General features: G+C 42.9%; 1 pseudogene; it reads left to right on the top strand.

Moving 5' to 3' along the window:
• The first annotated feature begins 867 nt into the window (after positions 1-867).
• LOC102753711 overlaps positions 868-6,773 on the top strand; it is a 7,327-nt pseudogene continuing 1,421 nt past the window's right edge.

Raw genomic sequence — 6,773 nt, 5'->3', positions numbered from 1 at the left:
TCCCTCTGCAGTGAGCTGAGCAATGATACTGCTAAAACAGGTGCCAAAGCACTGCACCCTTCCTCCTCCCTGCAACTCCACTTCCACCCTTTAGCCTGGCCCTTGCCTTTAAGCTCACCAACTTTTTCTGCTTCTATTTTTTCCTTCTAATTCCCAAGGCCAAATTCAAGTTCACCCAACAAGTCTTTATTACTTGGCCTCATTCTAGGTATAATAGGGGATATGAGAACATAACACTGGAGCCAGTCTTAGGTTCAGATCCCAGCTCTACCACTTTATAGCTGTGGAATAATTGGGCAACTTAGCCCCTCTGTGTCTATTTCGTAACCTCTAAAAGAGAGATAATAATACCTACCTTATTGGCTGGCTATGAATTAATTAGTTAATATATGTAAAGTACTTAGAACGATGCTGGCACATCATAAGTACCTTACAAATGTTAGCTGTTAGTATTAGAAGACATGGCCCCCACTCCACACAAAAGGCTTTCATCCAATTAGAGAGACAATATACAAAACACCCCTAAAACAGTTAAAGAACAAACAAGAATTAACATAGTGAAATGAATGGTTCAGCTATTAAGTGTAAGAAACTAACCAAAAAAATAAACATCATTATAATAGTAAGAGTAGCCAGCAAAGGCTGCATAGGACAATCTGGCTGAACAATAAGCTGAGATCTGAGGGATAAATAGACAAATGAAGTACAAGGGAGAACACGTGGCCTGAGAAGTTTTGGAGATAAAGCTGATCAGCAGTAACAACAGCCATGAGTCTAGATAGGAGACTTGAAAAGAGGGGGAGGAATGTAGATCTAGGTTTACTCTGCAGTTGGAAATATAATTAGACAAACCTTTAGAGGTCAGAGATGGAGCTGGAGATTGGAGGTCAGTAAGTGAAAGATAACCATTGAATCCATGAGAGGAGAAAAATTCACATGTGGAAAGGGAAGAGCTGTGGACAGAGGCTTGAGGGTACAATTCCAGTCTGAGGCCAAAAGAAAAACCAGCTAAAGGAACAGAAAAGCAAGAGTTAGAGAGGTTAGAGAGAGAGGAAGGTGCCAAAAAAAAAAAGGGATGATGCTGTACTGCATTTGGAAAATAAGCCTTTTACTTACAAGTATGAATTTTTTTTTCCTAGAAAAAAACTCTGAGGGTGACAACCTATTGGTTACCTATATAAGAACCATATAATTTGGTTTTCTGGCTAAGGAACCTCTCTATATAAATAATTACATGTTATTTTTTAGGTAGTTTCCTAAACAAGAGATCATAGGGAAAAAAGTAATAATTCTTAGATGTTATCTAATCTAATAAAAGAGAAACATGCAAATTGACCACACCTCTGCTATGCCCCAAGCCACGCCCACCAGCCAATCAGAGTGACTATATGCAAATTAACCCAACCAAGATGGCGGCCTGTAGCCATGGAGCTGGAGCATACAGGAGGCTTGGTTGCCCTGGTGATGGAGGAAGCCAAGCTTCCCACCTGCCCTGGCCGGCTGCAGAACGCTTAAGGCAACGAAGTTTCAATTATAGAAGATAAATAAATCCCAGATACCTGCTTCGAGCCAGCCTCCACTGGGAGCTTGGGTGGCTGGGGGCCATGGCCAGCCTAAAAATAGCCATCAGCTCCTCTCCCAGCAAACTGACCCTAACAGCAGAACGACTGGGAATGACTGGACACTATGACACACACTGACCACCAGGGGGCAGATGCTCAATGAAGGAGCTGCCCCCTGGTTGTCATTGCACTCCGACAGGGGGAGCTCTGCTCAGCCACAAGCCAAGCTGACTGCTACCAATAGAGCAGTGGTGGTGGGAGCCTCTCCCGCCTCCTCAGCAGCACTAAGGATGTCCAACTGCAGTTTAGGCCTGCTCCCCGCTGGCAAGTGTACATTCCCCAAGGGCTCCCAAGCTGCCAGAGGGATGTCTGACTGCCAGCTTAGGCTCGATTCCCCGGGGAGCAGGCCTAAACCAGCAGGTGGATACCCCCGAGGGGTCCCAGATTGCAAGAGGGCACAGGCCGGGCTGAGGGGGACCCCCCCACCCAATGCACAAATTTTTGTGTACCAGGCCTCTAGTTAGTAATAAAATTGTTCATAATATTCTCATGTCTTTTTCATCTATGCTATATCTGCAAATATGTCTCCATTTTAGTCATATTATTATTTTCTTCTTTTTCATGATTACTGTCACAAAAGCTTAATATAATTTGATTAAATTTTAATGACTTTTAATAGATAAATTATATATATGAAAGTACATACTTGAAATAGTGTTTTTGTTAAATTTATACCCCTCCATCCCCATTCCATTTGGCAACTTGTTTTCTATATCTCTGAGTCTGTTGATGCTTTGCTCCATTTATTCATTTGTTTTCTTAGATTCCACATATAAGTGAAATCATACAGTACAGTAAAACCTCAATATAAGTGAATAATTCAGGCAAGCGGTATCCATTGAAAATCTTTTCTATAATAAAGCAGGTTTGCCTAATGGGTATGTTAAAAAATCAACAATTGGTTAGTTTACCTGCTTTTACTTATGTAGACACATTTGTGTAATTAAAATTAAGTATGTATGAAAAGGTTAATTTCACAGAAGTTTTCTATGTGTATTATAGTAATTTAAAGGTATACTGAATAGGTCTAGTAAATGCGTGCATTGGCTAGTCATCTTGAGTAAACAAATGCACAGGGCTGGGACATGGCTTAGCGAATGTCAGAGCATAGGCTGGCACATGTTAAAACTGTGGCAGAAAGTCACGCCACATGACACAGAACCAATTACCACATGAGATTTGGTGTGACCATTTTCTAATCATTTGCTGAGCACTGTTTACCAGCGGTGACTCCTGGATTTAAATATGTAGACTTATAGATATATAATATCTAGTTATGTCAACAAAATTACTACAGTGTTTTTTCCAACAAATAACAGTGAATTGAGGAACCAAGATGGCAGCGTAGGTAAATGCCTGTACTCACTGCCTCCCATAACCACATCAAAATTACACCTAAAATACAAACAACCATCATACAGAACTACCTGAAAGCTGGCTGAATGTAAGTCTTACAACTAGAGAAATAAAGAAGAAAGTGCATTGAAATTGGTAGGAGGGGTAAAGGTGCAGAACAGGCTGGTCCAACTCACATGTGCAACATTTTTTTAATCAGAAGGGAGATTTCCATGGCTTCCCATGAGAAGCAGGGGGTCCCAGTCACACACCCGAACCCCAGCCCAAGGTTCCAGAGCTGTGAAGAGAAGTTTCTGTAACTGTAGGCTGTAAAAATCAGCAGGTATTATGGCTGAGTGACACAGATGTTGCTAGAGTCTCAAGTGTTCCTCTTAAAGGGCCTGCATATGAACTTACATGGTCCTGCTTCTTCTGAATTCAGGGCTGGGCAGTAGCTTTGGAGGAACCCAGGGACTTACCAGAAAGAACTGGACTATCTGTCATTGGGTCAGGAATGCAGGGGATGGTTTTCTCCCAGACAGGGGTGATCGCAGGTGTCATTGTTCCTGTGCTGGGACCTCCACCATCATAGAGCTGACTGGCAGCCATATTAGAGTTTCCATAAGCGTGGACCAAACTATTTGCTCCACCCTGGTGATTCCTTAAGATGCCACCCCATCTGATTTACAGCCCCATCTAAGTTGTCTGCAGCTGTTTTTCCATATGAATGGCCTGTCCTGGCTCAGGCTTCAGACTTTGATAAAATCTCTGAAACAAGCAGCAGCTGGAGTCAGCATGCCCCAAACCTATCACTTAGAGGCCCAAGACCTAGCACTAGCACCAGCCTGCCTTGCTTCACAGCTGGGCCTTGCCTGGGCACTTCCTAGCTCAATACAAGTAGCAGCCATCTGAAGATCACTCTGTACCTTCTGCTGGGTGGCCCCAGGCAGTGGCTGACTTTGCACCTCCCAGGAGTCCCCAGAGCCAGTGCACCTGGTGGACAGCTTCAGATCATAACAGATTATAATTTTATGCATCCATAAGTGATACACTCAAGAGGCAGACACAGTAAGCACTAAAGCCCCATTAAAGCTGGTCCTACTCCATAGGGGTGTCTCCTGCATAGAAGTTCTTCCATTGCAGACATAGCTGATCCTTACAGCCAATTGGCCTGGAGATCAATTCCTCTCAGTGATAACAACAGCAATCAAAGCTCAACTATAATAAGACTATGCACATAGCCCACACAGGGACATACTAGAGTGCCCAGCTCAAGTGACTAGGGAAACTGAGCCACTGGGCCCTGTTGAACACCTACTACTCCAATTCCAGGAGATATAGCAGCTCTACCTAATACATAGAAACAAACATGGGGAAGCAGCCAAAATGCAGAGACAAAGAATCATGTTACAAATGAAAGAAATGGAAGCAAGCAAACTACTGATAGAGTTCAAATAAAGGTTACTCAAGAATCTTAATGAGAGCTTCAAGGGAAAGTGTCAAAGGACTTAGGGAGACTTTCAAGGATCTTAGTGAAATGTCAAAGGCATGAAAAAGGACCAGTCAGAAATTAAGAATACACTAACTGAAATAAAGAATAATTCACAGGCATTTAACAATAGAGGATTCCGAGAATCAAATCAATGTCTTGGAATATAAGGAAGCAAAAAACAACCAATCAGAAGGGGGTGGGGGAATCTAAAAATATGAAGATAGTGTAAGGAGTCTCTGGGACAACTTCAAGCATACCAACATTCACATTATGGGAGTGCCAGAAAGAGAAGAGAGAGAGCAAGATATTGAAAATCTATTTGAAAAAATAATGACATAAAACTTCCACTACTTGGTGAAAGAAATAGACTTACAAGTCAGGAAGCCCAGAGAGTGCCAAACAAGAGGAACTCAAAGAGGCCCACACCAAAACACATCATAATTAGAATGCCAAGGCTTAAAGACAAAGAGAGAATCTTAAAACCAGCAAGAAAAAAGCAGTTAGTTGCCTACAAAGAAGGGTTCATACGACCGACCGTTAGCTGATTTATCAACAGAAACATTGCAGGCCAGAAGGGAGTGACAAGAAATATTCAAAGTGATGAACAACAAGGACCTACAACCAAGATTACTCTAACAAGGAGGAAAGAAAAGAAGAGAAGAAAATATGTACAATAAAATGGCAATAAATACATATCTATCAACAATTAAATCTGAAAATCAAACTAGAGAGGAAGGAAAAATGGCAGCTGAATAGGCAGACCTATTGTGCACCTTGTCCCAGGGACAGTCTGGAAATACAACTATATTGGAGATCATTCACCTGGAATTACCAACTGAGATCCAGCTGAGGAGGGGACTTATATCAAAGAAGCACAGAAAACACCTGGAGATCAGTAGGAAGGATGAGGTTGCAAGAGGAGCAGACCCAGCTCCCAGGACTGTGGGCTAAGAGGGAAGAGGGAACTTCCTACTATGGGAGAGTCTGTTCCCTCAGAACATAGAGGCTCAGAGCCCAGGCTAGGCTTCTCAGCCCAGAGCATCAAAGCCAAGATCTGCAACACATGTAACATCCAGCCATGAAAGGTATAGGCTGTGGCTGAGTCTGGAGCCAGCAGGCTAGAACCAGTGGGAAAGAAAGTCACAGTTTCAGTTTTGTTTTTTTCCTCTCTCTAAACACAGAGCACAGGAGTCTTCATTTGCAACTACTAACCTGAGACTTCTGTGCAGGGACAGAGGCGCAGACTTGAGGGGACTGAGGGAAGGCTGGTGTGGGAAGCAGGGAAGGGAGACATGTAAAAGCAGTAGCCAGGAGTCCTGCATTTGGTTGTTCATATAGCTCCAAACCAAAACGGCCATGTATCCTGAGAGAAGCTAGCAGCTCCTAGTCGCCACAGGGCAGTTGATATAGGTTGTTCCACCCTCAGAATACCTGCATGCCACACCCTGCATTTTGAGCTTTTCAAAGAAAACAAAGACAGAGGCCAAGCTTATGGGTCTGAACAGTCCCAAGGAGCCCTCAGTGACTGGATTGAACGAGGCACCATCCACCCCATTATTCTTGGAACCAGATTGATAAAAATTCCAGGGTCCCAGCTGACCCCATTGGTCTCCATACAGGGATCTCTGTCCAGCCAATGGTAGAGTAATATTTTGGGCCTATTACAGAGGAGTAGCTCTGGGAAAGGAAAACACACCCACCTTATTCCATGATAGCTAAATAGCACCTCCCCCACCTAAAGCCCTTTCAGACACAGACTTTTGAGTGATTAAGATCGACAGCTGGCTAGCAAGAAAAAGCAGGCAGAGGCAAAGTCCAAGGAACCAGGGGAAGTTTGTTGACCCAGTTTTGGGCCCCATGCTGCTAACAAACCTACATTAGAGGGCAGATTGGCCTCTCCTGCTTGCAGTCAAGGCCTATGGAGACAGTCACAATTGGTGGATGAGTGGATGGCTTGTAACTTCAAGCAGGTTGCTGGAAGCCAAAAGACAGTGCCTTACAATGGTTAGCACCTACGTACCTAAGAGGAAGCCCAGAATTTGAAAACAGAAGAGTGGCACCCAAAGCAAGCTCCCATGGGGCATTAAACTAGACTGAAACAAGCATCACTTCTCTTTCTTTTCTTCTTTTTTTTTCTTTTTTCTCCTCCCTTTTTTCTTCTCTTTTCTTTTTTTAGTTTTTCTCTTTCCTTTCTTTTTCCCCTTTTTAAATTTGTCTTCTTTATCTATTTGCATCATTGATTTGCTATTATTCTAGTCTCTGTTGTTTCACTCATATATCTAATTTTCCTCTTCTCTTTTCCTACTCATTTTTTTCTTACTTTT

Source organism: Myotis davidii, unplaced genomic scaffold (genome assembly GCF_000327345.1).
Source record: "Myotis davidii unplaced genomic scaffold, ASM32734v1 scaffold1711, whole genome shotgun sequence".
NCBI lineage: Eukaryota > Metazoa > Chordata > Mammalia > Chiroptera > Vespertilionidae > Myotis > Myotis davidii.
The sequence above is the reverse complement of the archived record's forward strand: the minus strand, read 5'-3'. Positions and strand labels throughout refer to the sequence as shown.